The sequence below is a fragment of the Muntiacus reevesi genome, chromosome 7 (genome assembly GCF_963930625.1).
Source record: "Muntiacus reevesi chromosome 7, mMunRee1.1, whole genome shotgun sequence".
Taxonomy (NCBI): Eukaryota; Metazoa; Chordata; class Mammalia; order Artiodactyla; family Cervidae; genus Muntiacus; species Muntiacus reevesi.
Genome location: NC_089255.1, coordinates 85,756,313 through 85,777,360, shown reverse-complemented (window position 1 = coordinate 85,777,360; position 21,048 = coordinate 85,756,313). Strand labels below are relative to the sequence as shown.

Sequence of the window (21,048 nt, the reverse complement as noted above, 5' to 3'; positions counted from 1 at the left end):
TTAACCGTCGATAAGAAGGGAATCCTCAGGTAAGTCATGATCCGCATGCGGAATGACGTTCCCAAGCAGTAAGTGGTATGATGGAGGAAGATGGCTAGTGCTGGCCAGAATAGTCAAGGGCCAAGGACTAGCCGTGGGCCAGAGTCATGTGTGTGCATGTGTTGGGGGGTGTGGGGACAGTGTTTCATTAATTTAGTCAACAAGTCTTAAAAATGAGAAAACACAGGGAGAGGTCCAAGAGCAGTGCCTGTTCCAAGGGAGGGACCTGAGTCACTCCCATAGACCCAATGGCCATCAGCTATCAACTTGTATGAAGGAGCTGATTGACTGTGGGCCTACCATGGTAGAGAAGATAAGATCCCAGGTCTCCTGGAAATCTAATTCTAGCAGAAGGACAAGTAAATAAATTAACTTCAGAAGAGGAGAATCCTTTTGAAGAAAACAATTGCAGAGGCCAGCTTCATACAGGGCGGTCAGGAAATCCTCTGTGAGCAGGTGAGGCAAGCGTGGAGGCAAGAATGAGGCAGTCACTGAAGAGCCAGGGGGGGCTGCGGGGGCAGTGAGGGGATGGGGGGCTGTTAGGATGGGGAACGAGCCAGGCTGCTCATGCAAAGCCACCGGCTAGCTGGAAGAGGGAGATGGACTCTAGAAACACAAAGACCAGAATGACGGACCTGGTCGAGGGCATGATGTAAAGAAGGACCCACAGTCTCTTACGATTCCTGTTACAGACCGAAGGTTTGTGCCACCCACCACCCCCCAGCTGGTTACCGTAGCGGGGCCTCCTGTGGCAGAGCAAACTGAGGGAAAGGTAGGTAAAATTCCACCGCTTTCTTCATTGCTTCAAGCTTTTAAGAACTTTCAACATGGTAATGGCTCTTCAAGATAGGGATGCAGATGTAGTATTTTCCAAGCTTATTTGAAAAGGGAGGGAAAGCCCCTCAAAGAACTGTGCTATGAGGAAGCCTCTTCCGGAAGGGCTTCACTAGACACTGGAATGACATCCTTCCTGGCCCTCCTGTCAAAAGCCAAGATGCTCTTGAGCTTCTGAACCAAAATCTGACAAAATCCCCTCTCTGGGAGGGGTCAGACACAGAAGGGAAAGAACAAAGGTTGTCCTCGATAAACCTAGCTCCTCAGCCCTCCTTCCAGCACCCACCCTCCCAACCCCGGCTCTACATCTTCAGCTGACTCACTCACCCTCCCATTCAGAAAGAACTTCTGTTGTTCCAGGCCTGGGCAAGGCCACAGTCCCAGAGCCTCAGTCCCTGCTGCCCATCTCCTTTGACCTCTTCCTTCCCTGCATGGCTACTTGGCTCCCCAACCACTGAATTCTGCTTCCCCTGATGCTTCCCTGGTGACTTAGACTGTAAAGAATCTGTCTACAGTGCATGAGACCAGGGTTTGATCCCTGGGTCCGGAAGATCCCCTAGAGAAGAGAATGGCTATACACTCCAGTATTTTTGCCTGGAGAATTCCGTAGACAGAGGAGGCTGGTGGGCTACAGTCCATGGGGTCACAAAGAGTCGGACACGGCTGAGCGATCAACACTTTCACTACTATCATACACCCTACACTCACCTCTGTGGTTTCCCCAATGTTACACATTCCCTCACCTCCTGCATCCATCAGACATTCTCGGTAACCACCAGCCAGACCAAACAGCCCTAATCTGGAAACACTCTGACATCAGCACACACAGCTGCTCTCTGTTGGGGGATGGTGGTGGGTCCTCAAGCCTCAACCAATGGGTTACTCATATCAATTACAGAGACACCAACCAGCCTCCAATAAGATCCATTAGTAAAAGGGAGGTGTACTTCCACTGGGCAGAAAAGTTATCAGTTTCAGCCGAACAATTTGGCAAGTCTTGGATAAGTTAGTGGCTAAGCTATAGACTTCTGCTTTATTGTCCAAGGAATTACTCACCACAACCACCAACCGTATACTTTACTTGTCATTTACAACCTTTGTGCCGTTAGGGTGGAGCAGTCAGTTTAAACAAACAAACAAGAAACAAAATCAGAGGGCTTTTACTCCTGGGCAAGGAACAAGACAATGGTCAAGAAGCTTCCATTGTGGCTCAGACAGCAAAAAGTCTGCCTGCAATGCAGGAGACCCTGGTTTGATCCCTGGGTCAGGAAGATCCCCTGGAGAAGGAAATGCAAACTCAGTATTCTTGTCTGGGAAATCCCATGGATGGAGGAACCTGGTGGGCTACAGTCCATGGTGTCGCAAAGAGTCAGGCACGACTGAACGACTTCACTTTCACTTTTCACTTTCAAGAAGGATCAACAGGGCCTAGAGTTACTCTCATGCCTTAAGCAACTTGGAAAACCAGACAAAACATAGGAACAGAGGTTTTCAGAGATTAGGTAACAGGCAACAAAGGGCTGTGATCTCTGAGCAAAGGAAAACACGCCAGAGGAGCCCTCCTATCACACCAGCCTACTTTACTGTGTAGGGGGAATTTCTGACCACAGCAAAAGAGAGGGTGCACAAACAGAGCCTGACGGTCTCTCTCGCAGAGTTGGGGAGCCAGAAATCAAAGGTCAAAGGGCCCATGATGGCTAAAATTTGTGGGCAGAGAACCAGAGAGAAGACACTGCCGAAAGCTCTTCTCGAGTAATCTGCAGAGCACCAGTGTGCGCCTTTACGAGAAGGAACCACCTGAGACTTGGGGAAGGACGTTTTGAAAAGGAGTAAGCAAGATCCCCCCAAAATGGAAAGAGTTCAGGTTCCAGCCAGCCAGAGTTCAAAATGAGACTCCAGGTCTCCAAGTATCAACATCAATTCTGATCCTGTGTCAACCGTCCTTCACAAGTTCAGGTCATTCTCCTTTCCCCCGTGTAGTCACCCGAGTAAACAGCCGTGATGATCATCCTGTTGATTCGTTACACAGTTCGAGTAGTATCCTTGTTGGCGGCCCCTCGGAGAAGGGAATGGCAACCCACTCCAGTGTTCTTGCCTGGAAAATCCCAGGGACAGAGGAGCCTGGTGGGCTGCCGTATATGGGGTCGCACAGAGTCGGACACGACTGAAGTGACTTAGCGGCAGCAGTGGCCCCTAGAGATGCCACGTTCAATTAACCACCCCTCAACACAACTGAGGACCCTCTGACTGCCCATGCCCTTTGTACGCACTACAACAATTGTGTCCACCTGGCTTCTGAAGGGGAGCCCCGTCACCTGGGTTCTATTGCCTCAGGTTCCTGTCTTCCCCATTGCTCTCCTTGATCCCTCTTCTGTGAAACATCTCCTGTCACCCGTCCTTGGTCTCTGGAGGAGAGCCACCTCATTGATGAGGGTGTTTCTCTTAACGTATTTCTATACTGCTTCCATAAATCCTCAGGGTCTTCCATGGATCATCATCCTTTGTGGGTTTTCTGGCTTTAATAGTATATCCACTCTACCACATTCATTTCTCTCACCCTCTTCTTCAAACCCCTCTTCCCGCCCACCAAGCCCCAGAAAAATCCAGGCATCTCTTTATGTGGGCCAACACTTTTCCCAACCCTCTGGACCTATCTTAGCAGTGTACCCCAGGCAGAGGACATACTCCCAAAGTGATAAAATCTCCATCAGCCAACTCTACCTTCTGCCCCACCTGATCAAGCATCTCTAAACTCAGCCCCAAGCATGCTCTCTTGGCTCTCATTGGAATATACTATTTGGGTCCTGTGGCGTCTTGAAATGGCCTCTCTTTCCTATCAGGCTCAATTTGTCCCTAACCAGGTATTGTGATCACACCCTAATTTTTGGCCCAATGACCAGGATAAGAGTTGGTGCATTCTTGGGCAGACACACACCATCTTGCAGAGACCTTTGCATTGTCTTCAAGGAAAGGGGAGTGCTAGGCCTTAATAGAGAGTAAAAGGTCATTCCTGCAGACTCAGGGAGTATGGGGAAATCTGTGATTTAAGATTTTCACGTATTATTCTTCAACTGGAAGACCCCATTCCATGTGTCAAGGTCCCATTTTTTCCTAACTAGGGCCCTGACCTTGGTTAGACTTGACCTAAGCACTTGTGTGGGCTTCTCTTGTGGCTTAGCTGGTAAAGAATCCGCCTGCAATGTGGGAGACCTGGGTTCAATCCCTGCATTAGGAAGAGCCCCTGGAGAAGGAAAAGGCTACCCACTCCAGTATTCTGACCTGGAGAATTCCATGAATTGCATAGTCCATGGGGTTGCAAAGAGTCGGACATGACTGACTTTCACTTTCACTTTCAAGCACTTGTGTATTTGGTTATTTAACTTTCTTTGAAGTCACTGCTCCTTTTTCATGATTAAGTCCTGAGCCTGGGTCCCAGATTTCCCTGTTCTCATTCTGCTGGTGATGAGAACCTCTTTACATATCCACAAGGAAGTCCTCTGGTCTTCACACTTAGCTTTATAGTTGTAATCAATCACTCTCAACTCTTCAATATCTTCCTCCAAAGCATTATTTGAGCTTAGCAACATTTATCCAATATCACTGGCCTCACAGTTACTATTTATCCCTTATTTCTCAAATGCTGATACACTGCACCAGCTAACCCATCATTTCCACTGGGATTATCTCCCAAATCTCCACAAGATAAAGCATGTACTGCCCCGCCTATCACGAGTAACATGACCCTTGGGGCCAGCCAGGCAGTGGTGATTCAGCTTCTAAATCCCACCCTAGAATTCCCTACCCCAGCCTATGCTAGGCGGCTACAGACATGGGTCAGGTTCACTATGGAGGGTTCTAGGAATCAACACCACCCAAGGAGGGAAAGAAAGTGGGAAGAAACACCAGGTTAGCCTGCACTGATCCTCAGAGTTTTGAAGCTGAGATGACACTTCCAGTTTCAAACTCAGCCTGAGATGGGGAAAGGAATTAGACCTTTGTGCCCCATCTTTCATCAGTCTTTGGATGTAAGTACCCCCAGAAATGAGTGTCACCTTGAGCTGGGTGGCTCTTGGTAACTGAGGCCACCCTGTGTTGGGGCAGGAGGGGCATCCCTGACAGCCAAGGGCTCTCAGCCACAGTGCTCCCAGCAGGTAGCGAATCAGCCCTTCGTTCCTAAAGGGAGATCGGATGGTGCGTCCACCACCCCTCCCAGATAAACTATCTGTCCACAAGTCCTGGCTTCAAACTGTGCTCTAAGGGAAACTGAAATGAAAACAACACGGACCAACTTGGGTGTTCGGTTCACTCTTAAAGGAGAAGAGATTCCCATAGCCCACTAAATTGGTATTTAGGAAAAGAAGAAAAGGCGTGCTTCTCTATGAGACATGGGGTCTTCCCAGTCTCTGGAAATAACTAAGTGAAGCCTCAGAGATTTTCTTTCCTAGTTCTTTTCCAGGAAAGTCCTTTATTTCACCCACACTGGACCTACTATTCAAGGAACTCTTTCTGGGACTCCAAACAACATCAATCTCTGTGAATGAAGCTCCGAGCATTCAGGAGCCAAGACCTGGTGGGAAGCTCTGGGCTAAATGTGAGAACAGAGCAAGGCCTGGCTGGGTGTTCAGGCCCGGATAGAGCTTTAGGCTTGGAGCGGAGCCACTGGCAGGAGGGCAGGTTCAGTCCAGCTGTGCCCGATATTTGCCCTTTCCTCCTCTTTCCGCAGCATGTTTTTCCAGAGCACAACTTATCTCCAGGCAACCCAAGAGCATGGGGAGAAATCTTCGCGCTTTCAGCAGCTGGTAGAAACTGGGAGGACTGGTTACATTGCAAGTTCAATGTAGGCCTGGGGGGAAATCAAGCTGGTGTGATGTGATGAGGCATATCCTCGGGGCTGGCATCATTTACAGCATCATTCTAGCCAGAGCCCTGTTCCACTGGCTGCCTCAGCCCCACCCAGCAACCTCAACCAGAGCCTCTAGCAACCATAGGTCAGCATCTACACGGCCCCAGCCTCCCTTCTCCCTAGCATGGACTCTATCTACCCTCCTTTTCTGAAAACATCGTCTCTTTATTAAAGAACAGGAAGCTTGGATGAATGAGGCATGGTGTAAGAACCAATACTGTTGGCATCAGACTGACAAAGATTCAATCTCTGCTCTTGGTTCTTAGGCAACTTCTGTATGCCTTGCTCTTCTCATTTGTAGATTGTGACTACTGCTTCCTAACTTATAAGGTGGCTGTGAGGATTAAATGAGATCATATACTTGATCTTTGCCCAAGATGCTTAATGAAATCTACTAACTACCCCTCCTGCCATAGCTGAATTTGATTGCCCTAAACTATCCAAAGAGCTTCCTTGGTGACTTAATTAGTAAAGCATCCACCAGCAATGTAGGAGACCTGGGTTTGATCCCTGGATTTGGAAGATTCCCTGGAGAAGGGAATGGCAACCCACTCCAGTATTCTTGCCTGGAGAAATCCATGGACAGAGGAGCCTGGGGGCTACAGTCCATGGGATCACAAGGAGTCAGACATGACTGAGCAACTAACACTTATTTCATACAAAGAGCTACTGAGATACTACACATGTCATTTATCAAAGAATTTACAATCTGTACACTCCACGAAGACAAGGACTTTATCTATTTTATTCACCAATATATACCCAGCCTCTGGCTCAATGCCTAGCACATGTAGGTGCTCAGAAATATTTGTTTATTAAATAATGAATGAATTGTATAACCTGAATCTTAATATCTTAAAAAAAGTATCTGTCTAGACCAGGAATGGCAAATCATTTACTCGTTGCCCACGCCAACTGATACATAATTAATACCCACAGCAGTGTGTTGAGAAAGAGTCTGAGGACATGTCTGTCTTGGCAGCAGAGAGAGATGTGATCAGTTAGCAGTATCTGCCAAAAGTAGGAACGAGGATCAAGCATCACTTGTGCCTATACTTACCACTTTGGGTTCAAACTAACATATCAAGCAGCGAAGGCCTGATGTAGGGGAAATGGACTCCCCCAGTTAGGAGGAAAGCCGGAGACTCCAAGCAACCTTTTCTTCTAGCCACTGTCCCAAAATAAATATTTTTGCTCACCCCCCATCAGCAGAGGCACAAACAGAAATCCAGAAGCAATGCTGAGGGACAGCACAGATTGAGAAATTTCAATTAGGCCCAGTGACCAGACTGACTCCCCGTAAGTCCCTCTTAGCTGGATCATTTCCCTTTAGGCCACTCAGTTCTTCATCCACTTCCTCCTGCTTCACTTTTGGTAAGTGGCCACCCCTTCCTCATCCTCAGCCTCACAGTTTCCTGAGTTGCAGCTCTCACTAAAGATAGATTTGTCCCATCTCTCTCAAGATCACTGCTTAGGAGGAGAGAGAAGAGTAATTAGCAAATTCAGCATTCCGGTACCCCTTCTACAGGGAAGGATAATCATTTTTTAGCTTGAGTAACTCCCCACACCTCGATTAGCTGTCAGACGTGGAGGAAGAAACGAGAATGGGCTCATTCACTGCACCTGGGAGGCAAACAAGGGTCGAAATAATTTTTTTTCTTTTAAAACTTTTTAGACTCCTCCCAAGGAAGGGGAGCCTAACTTCCCACTCCATAAGTGTGGGCTGTACACAGTGTGACTACTTTCTAAAGAGTACAATATAAAAGGGACAAAAACACCAGTAATAATTTTACATTGGAGAAACCTGACAAACACTGTCTTAGCCAGGTGGTCAAAGTCAGCGTCATCAGTGGAAAGTCACATTGAGACTACGTGATAAGAAGGCACTTCATCTCTGTGGTCTTCCTCCCCAAGAGCCACGGCCCTCAGTCTGCTCGTAAGAAACACATCAAGCAAAGCCCAACTGAGGGACAGTCTACAAAACGCCTGACCAGTGCAACTCTGAACTGTCAAGGTCATCAAAATCAACGAAAGTCTGAGAAATCATCACAACCAGGGGGAACCTAAATGTAGTGTGATATCCAGGTGAGATCCCGGAACAGAAAAAGAACATTAGGTAAAAACTAAGGAAATCTGAATAGAGCACAGACTCTAGTGAATAAGAACGTATCAGTGTCAATTCATCAACTGTATTAAATGTGTCATACAAACATAAAATGTTAATACCAAAGGAAACTGGATAGAGGGCATATGAGGATACTCTATTATCTCACAATTTTCTGTACACCTAACATTACTCTAAAATAAAACTTGTTTTCTTAATTGACAGAAAGAGTCTAAATGGTCATCTCTAGAAGAGCCCAGGCAGGTGTTTCTGGTAGCACTTCTGGCAATAGGGATGGTCCACATTCTCCCCCTGGAATGACTTTTTCTCACTGAGCGGCCAACCGGCCTCTTCTTTTCCCATAGTATTGGTCTGAGGTCTCCGAAACCCATAGAAAAGTCTGGAGTCTAGACTGTCTTCTCCGACACAGCTCTCAAATGTTTCAGAGTTTTGCTTTGTCAAACCCAAAGAGACTGGTAAACATGTTATAGTCCCAAACCTTCGCTGTTAAGACAAAGAAACTCAGACCCAGCAGATGGGCCCAAACAGCCTCCCAGAGTTCCCCAGGTGGCTCTGAGATCTTCATTTGCAGGAAGCCAGCAGAAGTTCTGAAGGTCTGAGACCAAAGGAGAGGTAATGAGATGAAAGAAGGAGAGAGACAGGTGAAGGGATGGAAAAGGAAGCTCCTAAGAGAGAGGGAGAGAAGAAACGGTTACCCTGTAAGAGCAGCTTTGGCTTCCAGGCACTGCTCATGATCATGAAATGCTATTAATAACACCATATTTATTTCCTTTTTCTTCTTAATCCCACTAAATCAGAGAGTTTCTTTTCTTTTCTTTTTTTTTTTTTTTTTTGGCCACACTGTGTGGCTTGGGGGATCTCTGTTCCCCAACCAAGGATCATACTCGGGGCCTCGGCAATGAAAGCATGGAGTCCTAACCACTGGACAACCAGGGAATTCCCTAGAGTTCCTAAACTAAAGCACTGTTGACATTTGTGACCAGTCAAGTCTTCAGTGGGAGAAGAGGACCATCATGTAAATTTAGCAGCATCCCTGGCCTCTACCATATGCCAGAACTACTTGCCAATAGCACGCTTCCCCAGTTTGAAGAAACAAAAATGTCTCCAGGTCTTGCCAAATGTCCCATAGCAGGCAAAATCATCCCCAATTGTGAACCATTGCCCTAAATGTTCTTTGGTGTCCATCATCATCCCATGCTACCATAAACCCCAAGTAAGCCGTTACCCTGCAAAACGAAGACATAACCTCTTCTGGGTATTAATGCTTGGGCTTCAAACTGCTTTCCAACAGAGCTTCACTGCTTACTATCAGGTTCTTTGACTGCTAATCACTCCCGAGGGACCATCTCAAACCTCACCATCTCCCACCATGAAGTCTTCCTGCCAACTTGAGTCAGCTGTGACCTACCCCTTACTGCGCTATCCTACCACTCATGATACAGTACGTACAGTGGTGGTACACGACTGACTTGAAGATCTACACATATTTCACCTTGCACTGCCCCATAATTCTTTATGAGTGTGCAAACATTGATAGAATGTGTGTGATATGTCAGAAACATGCTGGTGCAGTGGGATGTAAGAGATGTAAGGGCATGATCTTTACCTTTAAAAAGAACACAGTCTCATGGAAAAGGCAGACCCAGATTTACAGTCCTACTGAGCTGTTTGTCTCATCTCCTCTATGGGATCCCTGAGCGTGAAGGCAAAATTCCAGTCTTTCTTTTATGTCCAGCACAAAGCTGAGCACACAGTGGATGCCCAAGAGACTGCACTGAACTTGAATCAGCACAGAAGGAGGATTCCTGCAAGACCTCATCTCCACAAAGGCAACCGCCAAGCTTCCTGGACTCCACTGGGCAGCTTCTTTTATGAAGTGATGGCAGAAGTAAAGGGTATTCATCTTTATTTGGAAAAATTAAAAGATAGCAACCCTACATAAGTTCCCTGCCTCTCTTTTTCTAACTTTCATGCCATGAAATCCAAAAATCCATAACCCACTGTTTGAATAGTGAAAATACGGGAAAGCAAAGAGGGAGGCAGCCAAGAAACACTTTTAAACAGGAAGTGATGAAGACTTTGTAAAAATAACTATCAACGACAAACAGGCTAGGGGATACTTGGAAAATATGGACAAGTACAAAGTCAGTAAATCTTGCATCTGCATTACTAAGTCTTTGGGTGGGAATATACTGAGGCTCTCACATTTTTGAGAGGTAATGAAAAACAGAGGAACAGAAAGAGTGTGAGAAGACAGGTTAGGTTTTCACCCTCCTAAGCCAGAAATAAACAAGAGTCCATGATTTAAGAGAGCTAGCTTTCAGTTCAGTTGCTCAGTCATGTCCAACTCTTTGCAACCCCATGGACTGCAGCACGCCAGGCCTCCCTGTCCATCATCAACTCCCAGAGCTTGCTCAGACTCATGTCCATCCAGTCGGAGATGCCATCTAGCCCTCTCCTCCTTTGTCGTCCCCTTCTCCTCCTGCCTTCAGTCTTTCCCAGTATCAGGGTCTTTTCCAAAGAGTCAGTTCTTCGCATCAGGTGGCCAAAATATCAGAGCTTTAGCTTCAGTGTCAGTCCTTCCAATGAATATTCAGGACTGATTTCCTTTTAGATTGATCCGTCTGATCTCCTTGCAGTTTAGCATTTCAGAGAAACAATGGAAGAGAGTTTAACATGTTAAAACAATAAAGATGAATCAAGGTCACCTGAACCGCAAGATGAGCAGAGATACAGCTAACCAGTTTGAATCAAGAGATAGAACTCACTGTATCAAAGCTCAGAAATGCTCAGTAAATAGTACCAGCAGTTGTTAGTACTATTACTGACACATTGAGTTCCCCCTAACCACGCAGCCTGTCTCTTTCCTCTCCTTTGATTTGAACTAGTAGCACATGTGGCATTTATACAGAGGCCTTGAAAAGAACTAAGATGATGGCTAGAAAAGTTTCCCAAAGATTCTGTCCTACTGTTAACCTGAGAAAACAGAGAGTGACCAGAGACAGTGAGTATGGACCAGGGCAAGTGACGCTCAGGCCCACGCATTTCAGAAGGGCTGTCTGGAGCCTGCATAGTTCTAAACCCACATCAGGACACGTTCCACCCGGTCTCTCCTTCCAGCACTCCACAGCTCATCCCACCCCGTTCTAAGCCATTAATAATTTGGGGTTTTGTTTTGTTTTTTTAATCCAGAAAATATATAGAAACCTTTCCACACTTTTCATCTGATTTGTTCATGCAGATTGTAGTTCTATTAAAAATCCCTTATTTTACCTTACAGATATTTGTTGCACAGGTAGACTGCTACAATTAGAAATTTCTATTTCAGTTCATTAAAAAAACTGAAAAACTAATCTGTTTCATGTACCAAACTGATTTAAAACAAATCTGCCTGATTATCGGGCTGGGGGCAGGGCGGCAATGGATCTCTTTAATATTAGTCACTGTCGAAAAAACTTGCTTTCAAGTAAACGTTGGTGCGTGTGTGCATGCTAAACCACTTAAGTTGTGTCCAACTTTTGGAACCTTACGGACTGTAGCCCACCAGGCTCCTCTGTCCATGAGATTCTCCAGGCACAAATACTAGAATGGGTTGCCATGCCCTCCTCCAGCGAATCTTTCCAACCCAGTGATCGAACCCGTGTCTGTTTTGTCTCCTGTCCTGGCAGGTGGGTTCTTTACCACTGATGCTACCTGGGAAGCCCGAAACAATGGTAGAGTCTAACAAAGTTTCAGTCAAACTCATCATTCATTCATTTATTTGTTCATTCAAAAATATGCATAGAGCACTTGCTATGTGCCCCGCCTCTGCTAGGACTCAGAATACAATGCATTTAATAGTCACAATAGCACAGTTCTGACACACCTCTAAGTTCCTTACATACACAAATATATCAGCCCTCGAAACAAGCCTGTGAGCTAGGTTCCATTGTCATGAATATCTTGGTCGGATAAGTAACTTGCTCAGTGTCACAAAGTTAGTATCTGGTAGCTCTGGAATTTGAACCATCCAGTCTAGCTGCAGAATCTCTGCTCTTATCCACCAAGCAATATTCCCCAAGGACTTGTCCTATCGTTCCCAATAAGATCTTTGTTGCAGCAATGAATTGTATTAACCCGAAGCCACAACAGATTGGACCTGTGTCACTAACTCCCCTGGGTCTGAACTGTTTGGCTGGCTAGTCAAATGGAGGCTTATACTTTGGCTTCCTGAGAAGTCTGCCATAAGAGATAGAACACACTGTCCAGAGTACCCACTCCCCTTGGCATTTCTTGTCACACAAATCAATGGATTGTCATTCTCTCAATTATGTGCATTCATGTCAATGAGCTTCACAGGCTGACAGGTCAGTATCTGGGGCTGCAAGTCTGAGAGTCAGTCTAGGCCACAGAGACGTCAGCAAGGAAATGCCCCTTGAATAGCTGTGTGCCCTTGGCCAAGTTACCTTTCTGTGCCTCAGTTTCCACAACTATGCAATATGGATGAAAAGAGTATCTCATAAAATTGTTGTAAGGATTTAATGAAATAGTAAATGTAAGGTGTTTAGCAAATGCCTAGTATTTAGTAAAAAAAAAAAAATTATTTAGTGTTTAGTAAGTGCTTATTAAATGTTTGCTAACTGTTATTTATTTAGTGCTTACTAGTATCAAATTTTTCAACCAACGTGAGAAAGAACATGTAAGCAAGATCATGCCTATACAATGCTATGCCAGGCTAGAGGAGTTCAGGGAAGAGGCACTTAAGTTAACCAGCAAATTTCAGAGAGAAAGCATTATTTTGAGATGAATCTTGAGGATTGAACCAATAGGTGAAGAATGCAGGAAAGAATATCCCATCCAGACAGACAGAGTCAACAACTTGGCAGAAACCCAGAGGACCTTCGTGTGCAAAGTATATACACATAAATAAAAACGTGTAAGTACAATTTCCCCTGATGCAGGTATACCCACGTACAAATATCACCAAAGAAAATTCCAACAAAAATTCCTGCAGCACAAGTTTTTCCAATGTTGTTTCAGGCGCTGAAATACATATGCAACGTGCATTTCATATATACTCACTTCTAGGCAAGCGAATGGCAACCCACTCCATCCTGGAGAACCCCATGAACAGAGAAGCCTGGCGGGCTACAGTCCTTGGGGTCACAAAGAGTCAGACTCGACTGAAGTGACTTAGCAGGCAAGTGACAACCTCAGTCCTAAAAGAAACTTAAGGGGGAAAGCATCTGTCCCTACATACATTAGAAATGTATGGACAGGCTTTAGAGAAGTGGGCCCTCTCCCCCCTGACACCTGGGAACTTGTTACTGAAAGTTGCTCAGTCGTGTCCAACTCTTTGTGACCCCATGGACTATACAGTTCATGGAATTCTCTAGGCCAGAATACTGGAGTGGGTAGCCTATCCCTTCTCCAGGGGATCTTCCCAACCCAGGAATCAAACCGGGGTCTCCTGCATTGCAGGCGGTTTCTTTACCAACTGAGCTATTAAGGAAGCTCTCGTTAGGAATGCAGATGCTCGGCCTCACCCACACCTACAGAATCAGAAATTCAAGAGGTGGGGCCCAGCCACCTGGGTTTGAGAACCACTGCTTTAGAGAACTTTGCCAAGAAGAAAACAGAGATAAAAGCAACAGCAGTCCAAGCAACAGCTCCTGTGAAGAGCTGGGATCCCTGTTCCCAGAACCAGGCTCAACTGAACACCACAGCTAAATATCTCAGGCTCTGTACACCCATCGCCCAGGTCTGAACCCCAGTTTTGGTGCCCGATGGCTGCTACTTCCCTTCACCACTGCATCCTCATGTGCAAAATAGAGATAATGATTCCTGCCTCTGAAGACTCTTCTCAGATTCGGTAAGGCACTGCCGAGAGGAGCTCAGTGAGAGGCAGTGTGCCTAAGGGGAACTCAAGCAAACTCAGTCTCTCCAAGAGCGATAGCATCTCTGTGATCTCTGACAGCCTCTGGAACAGCAGTCTTCAAGTTGGGGTACACAGGCTCTTGGTTTGGGGACACGGAGAGACTGATGAGGATCCATTTTCAAATCCTCAGTTTTCCTACAGACTCTCCTAAACTTGATCTGCCTGCAACTGGGGCAACAGGCAAGTTCTCCTCCCCATCGTCCCTAGTTCTCTTTCACAACAGCCCTCCTCCCAGCAAGAAAGGGTTCCCTCATCCCGAATCTTACAATGATGTATCCTGGAGCACAAACTTCCAACCAGGGGGTAGGAAATAGAAATACTGAGGTTGCGAATGTCTCTAATAAGCAGAGAAAATCTATTTGCAAGAGAACAGCTCAAATGACTGGTTGCAAGTTATTTTCCAAGTCAGGTGTTTTCCACATAATCAAAGGAGGACCTAATGGAGCTGTCAGCTGATAGATCATTAAAATTAATTTTTGATGACAGGCCACTATGTGATTTTTGATATACAACTTGGAAGTAGTTCAAATAACTCAAAGATAATAATATTCCTTACATTCCCATTTACGTGAACGTATTCAGCACTTTCGTTTTTTTTTAATTGAAATATAACATTACACTTGTTTCAGGTGTATAATGTAATGATTCAATACTTGTAAACATTGCAAAATGATGACCACAGTAAGTCTACTTAACATTTGTCCACACTTATGTCTTAATAAACAATAACAGGCTTGCAATTGATGCCAAACTGTTTCATTCAAGCAATAAGTAATACTCATACATAGATACATGATACAAGTTTTTAAAATCCCATCCATCTCACAGCATATACATTTGCAATGAATTTCACTTCTGTGTTTAATAATTCCGTATCAAACGGTGTAATATATTTATGTTGCTTTTCTCAATTATATAGTATAATAATTTCAATGATAACTCAATCCAGAAGAAATGTTTTAGCACTGAAAGCCTTTTAGTCACATGAAATGTTTTAAATTGCTGTTTCAACTTATGTGTATGTTTTTGTTGCAAAGAAGCATGATATACAAATCAACAAAGCAAACTTTCAAGCCTAAAAATATATTACATTAGAATAAAATTCTGTGAGGAAACTGGAATGAGAATGTGAGTACAAGGAGAAAAAGAAAAGATGTAAAATTTTCTAACTACTAAAGGAAAACTCGTTTGCAAATTTTAAAACAGAAGACAGTAGTATCAAATCAGTATGGTATTTAGACTGGAAATTTTAAAAAGCAATATAAAGGTTTATTTTAAAATTTCAGTATTAACTACTTGCCAAAAATTACATACATTCTTTGTAATTTTTTATGTAAATTTATAACAAAAACTGCAAATACCAGGTTTAAAATATACAAGGAGGTACATTGTCTCTCAAAATGTTTTCAGGGAAAAAAATGTGAAGACTTCTGCTCTGGAAAAATCACCTCCTTATTATGTTCCTCTTTCTTCAACAGGTGAACGCATTAAATAAAAATGACATTCTCAGTGCTATGTTGGATGCTAAGAAGCATTCCAGAGAAGTAATCATCATTATCTCTGTTTTCAGTAACTCACTACCTAGTTGAACCAACCAGAAAAAATAATGCAAAGCAATTGAGGTATGTAGCAGACACTGGCCCTGCCCACATAATGCTCATGGTCTCTGGTGTCCTTGCTAAGCAAATTCAGACTGTGTTTAGAACAGCAATATGCCAGATAAATGCTCATTTTTTCCAGCCTCTCTTCCCATCAGAGTGGCCATATGACAAAATTATAACTGGTGAGACGTAAGTAAGGATATGAGGGTTTCTGGGAAAGCTTTTGCTTTCCTAATAAAACCATATAGATGAGGCAAGCTCTGCTGTCCTTTCTTCTTCCTAACTTGAATGCTGATACAATGCCTGGAGCTACAGCATTTATGCCAAAACTATGAGGCAACAAGCATGAGGACAAAAGGTAACATTAAGGAAGGCAATATGAACGGATGGAAAGATCCTGGGTCCCTAATGGTATAGCTGGGCAATGAACTAATGCCAACAAGAGCTTACCTCTCGATATCTCACTTCATTAAATACAGGTATATACATATTTCAATTGCTGTAAACCAGTGCTAGCTGGATATCCCAGTTACTTGTACAATGTAACAAGATACTTTAAAACTTAGCAACATTAAAATAAGTCATTTTATTAAGCTCACAGTCTGCAGGTCAGGAATTCACACAAGGTCCATCTGGAATGGTTTGTCTGTATGGTATCTGGGGCCTCTATTGAGAAGGCTCAACCAGGTAAGTGACTCAAACAACCAGGAACTAGAATAACAACTTGCAGAATCCAATTCCAAGAGTACTTCTTCACTCACGTGTCTGGTACTCAAGCTGGAAGGGACAAAGACTAGACTGGTGTGGGACTATTGACCAAGTGCTAGCATGCGTGGCCTCTCCCTGAGGTTTGGGCTTTTCACAGTTACAGCAGTGTTCTAAGAGCAAGCATTCCAGGAGGCATATGTAGAAGTTTCATGGATTTTTTATGATTCAGCCTCATGCAGGAATCAGCGTCATTTCTTCATTATTCAATTGGTCAAAGCAGTTATCAGATTCAAGGAGAGGGGACAGAGATCCTAGATCTCAATTGGAGGTGTATCACAGAACTTGAAACCTTTTTTTTTAAACACCACATTGATTGAGGTTTTTTCGTTGTGACTTAAAGCATTTCTAAACTGAAACAGTGGAAAAGAAAACAACACAGATGCAAAGTTGAACAGTTCAGTTCAGTTTAGTTGCTCAGTCATGTCCGACTCTTTGCGACCCCATGGACTGCAGCACACCAGGCCTCCCTGTCCATCACCAACTCCTGGAGTTTACTCAAACTCATGTCCTTGGAGTCCATGATGTCATCCAACCATCTCAGTACAAGTAGGCTATTGAACTCAAAGGAGGAAGAGATAACGAGAGACGGAGTTAAGAAAGCCTTCATTATAAATGCTGATTGAGGGCCTCTAAGTGCACAGCCCAGAATAAAATGCCAAGAGGACTGCATAAATCAAGACTCCATATCTATCCTGCATGCTAGATAAATCTCAATCTGCTCTTCTCAACCAACGTGGCTTTGAAAAATCCTAGCTGAGACTGTTTGTGTATCAGCAAAATGGAGACCATATGCCAAGGTTATGATGAGACCTAAATAAAATAGAATGAGAAGGGCCTAGCATGGTGCATGGCACTCAGCAAGTGCTCAATAGTGAAAGTGTGAGTCGCTCTGATGTGTCCCACTCTTTGCAACCCTGTGGACTGTGGCCCCCAGGCTCCTCTGCCCATGGGATTCTCCAGGCAAGAATATTGGAATGGGGAGCCATGCCTTTCTCCAGGAGATCATCCCGACCCAGGAATCGAACCCAGGTCTTCTGCATTGCAGGCAGATTCTTCACCATCTGAGCCAGCAGGAAAGCCCAGTAAATGCTATGCATATGTTTATTCATTCACTGAACTTACACATGTATGAAAATTGGTGTAGAATTAGAATTCCCCAAACATAAGTCAGAGCCCCAAAACCTCCCTTAAAGACTTAGCACCCTTTATTCACATTTATGTAGTGCAGAGCTTAGGTGACTTGGACCAATTTTTCTGGAGGGAAACTAAAACAGATTTGAGAATATCTTCTAATGTCCAGGCTAATGTCAAGCCTTTTCCCTGCAAAGTCCATCCCCACCATTGCTGCCAATTTGGAAAAATCTATAGCATTTCTCATGAGAGGCCAACCATTCCAATCTGGGATAAGTTTTCTAAATATTAGATCTGAATTGATTTATTTTATCCCTAACTGCATTGGGCCACAATCTTCCTGAATGGATAAAGTCAGACCTTCTATTTTTTAGCAGCTGGCTCATTCAGTCCATTTCCTTACTATAAATACCTGAGTGCACTTGTTTTAAAGTAGAACTCTTTTGTCATCTGATTGTCCCAGTCTAGATTAGAGGGGGATCAAGGAGAGAGAATGAAAAATGAGACAGAGGACAGAGAGAGACTGCATTGCTATACTCCGCTCAGCAGTCGTTTGCACAGTCTCCAAGACCCACAGGTGTCTGGATGCAGGAGAAAGCAGAGAGGTTGTAGTCTTTCTCCACATGTTAACCTTGAGAAGTTGATAGCTGTTTGGGGCTTGATGGAACTACCCAGACTCTTTTCTATCATTTTATCCACTGAAAGTATCCTTTTCAGAATCCTATGTCTCAGTCTCCCTACTGGTAACATACAGACACTAACCCCAGCCTCTGAAGTAGGCCAACAGAGGCTTTTTCTGGTCTTAATGCCCTTGAGTGAAAATAAATTATCATAATGTCTCATACCCATCTCCCTGGAGTCTTGAAGAAGGGGACACTGAGCTCTCAACAAATACTGATCAAACTCTTACTGACCTCAAAGCACTGAAGGGACACAGGCCAGAGTCAGAATAAGGAGTGGCTCTGCCAGGCACCAGTACAGAAGGAAAGGTATGCTAAAACATCACCAGATGCTGGTATGCCACTGGAAATTAAGGAGAAGGAGGAAAACTGCAATTTCAAGATTCTTCTCAGGAAAATAAAAGGTGTGTTTAAAGAAATAATGTAAAATGATCCTGAAGTTGTGGCTAAGATCCCTAAAGGCCATGATTTCAATAGTAAATATCTGTCATTTAGGGTAGCTAATATCTTAATATTCTCCCTATTTTGAGGTTTCTACCAGCAGCCCTCCTTCTCCATTCTTTTTTTCACTATCCCAGTTTTCAACTCCTCTTCCAAATTAAAGTTGAACAAACATTTTGATTGAACAAATATATTGATTCAAGTGAACAGGAAATTATCAACAGTTTACCAAAATTCCCACATGTCTCAGTCTGCACACTTCCCTCAAGGATCTCAAACAGTTATGAAAACCCATTTATCCAAGTTTCAAGCACCAAGGGAGCACTGTGATCCCAAAAGCAGCCAATGGGAGCAGAGTCTCCTGGTTGCTCTCAGATGAAATGTGCCTCAAATAATAGAAAAACTGGCTTAAAACTGAATATTAAAAAAACTAAGATCATAGCATCCAGTCCCATCACTTCATGGCAAATAGAGGGGGGAAAGGTGGTAGTAGTGACAGATTTCCTCTTCTTCAGCTCTAAAATCACTGTGGATGGTGACTGCAGCCATGGAATCAGAAGACTTTTGCTTCTTGGCAGGAAAGCGATGACAAACCTCGACAGTGTGCTGAATGGCAGACATCACTCTGCCGACAAAGGTCCATATAGCCAAGGCTATGGTCTTCCCAGTAGTCATGTACTGTGAGAGCTGGACTGTAAAGGAGCACTGAAGAATTGATGCCTTCCAACTGCTGGAGAAGACTCTTGAGAGCCCGTCGGACGGCAAGGAGATCAAATCAGTCAATCTTAAGGGAAATCAACCCTGAATACTCATTGGAAGGACTGATTCTGAAGTCGAAACTCCAATATTTTGGTCATCTGATGCGAACAGCTGACTCATCAGAAAAGTCCCTGATGCTGGGAAGATTGAGGGCAGAAGAAGAGGGCATCTGAGGATGAGGTGGCTGGATGGCATCACCGATGCAACGGAAATAAACTTGGGCAAACTTTAGGAGATGGTGAAGGACAGAGAGGCCTGGTGTGCTGCAGTCCTTGGGGTCACAAAGAGTGAGACACAACTGGGTGACTGAACAATAGCAATTCATCAGATATTTTCAGAAACAATTCATACATGATGATCAAGTGGACTTTATCTCAGGAATGCAAGGTTGGTTTAACATTCAAATATCAATCAGTGCAATTCAACATGTTAACAAAGCAAAAAAGAAAGAACATAATTATCTCAATGGATCCAGAAAGATTAGTAGAAAATTATTCATAATAAAAGATGTCAGGGCTCTTGGAGCGGAGGAAGAGTGACACAGATATGGTAACTGTGTCATTGCCTCCACCACCCTTCTGACGCCCGATCCCCATTGTCCACCACCACAGAATAATAATCCAGACCTACCATTCCGAGTGAGCAATCATAGATGAATTTTCCAAAACAGAGAAAGTTGGAGAAGGTATCTATGGAGTTATGTGTAAGGGTAAACTACAGATCAAGTGGTAACCATGAAGAAAATCAGACTAGGAAGTAAAGAGGAAGTGTTCCCGTGTTGCAATTCAGGGAATTTCTCTTTTAGAACACTGTCACCCAAATATAGTCCACCTTCAAATGTGGTTATGCAGGAATCCAGGTTACATCTCATCTCTGACTTATAAACTCTATCCCTCCAGGTCTCTTCATGGGTTCTCCACTTGTTAACAGTTATCTGCACCAAATCCTACAATGCACAGAGATTTAAAACCTCAAAACCTATTGATAACAAAGGAATGTTTAAGTTTGCTGATTCTGGTTTTGCCAGAGCTTCTGGAATGCCTATTAGAATATATGTACATGTGGTAGTAACACTCTGGTATAGATCTCCAGCACAGCTGAAGTCAGCTCACTGCTCAACTCCAGTTGACATTTGGAGCACAGACACCATACAGAGTTAACAACAAAGAAGCCACTTTTCCATGTGAATTCAGAAGTTGATCAACTCTTCAAAATGTTCAGAGCTTTGGGCACCCCAATATTAAGTGTTGCCAGAGCAACTTATAAGAATATATGACCATAAGACTGTAAGAATATATTTCTCAAGTGAAAACCAGGAAGCCTACCACCCCATGTCAAAAACTTGGTTGAAAATGGCTTGGATTTGCTTTCAAAAATGTTAGTTTATAATCCCATCAAACAAATTGCTGGCAAAATAAAACTGAACTGCCCATATTTTAATGGTTTAGATAATCAGATTAAGAAGATGTATTATAGCATTCTGACAAAAAGTTTCCACATGCTGTGTTAAGAACAGATGGTTTTATTTTTACTGTTAACTCTATTATTACTTCATGTATTTTTCTTTTCTTTGTTGTAAAGCTTAGACTGTACTTCATCTTCTAATTTCAAGTATAACTTAAAATGTAAATATTGTTCTATATGAATTTAAATGTCATTCTGTATATGTGTGTAGGTCTCACTGTAACAACTGCTTTTTACCATAATAAAACTATAAATCTAGTATTGATAACAAAAAAAAAAAATGAGAGAAAAAATTTTAAACTTCTCGGTAAATTAAGAACAGAAGAAAATTTCCTCAGCCTGATAAATGACCTCTCAGAAAAACCTACAGCTAACATTATACCTAT

The 21,048-nt window shown here is 43.7% G+C and overlaps 1 pseudogene; it reads left to right on the top strand.

Moving 5' to 3' along the window:
* Positions 1-52: 52 nt before the first annotated feature.
* On the top strand, positions 53-20,708 carry LOC136172662 (cyclin-dependent kinase 1-like; annotated as a pseudogene).
* The last annotated feature ends 340 nt before the right edge of the window (positions 20,709-21,048 follow it).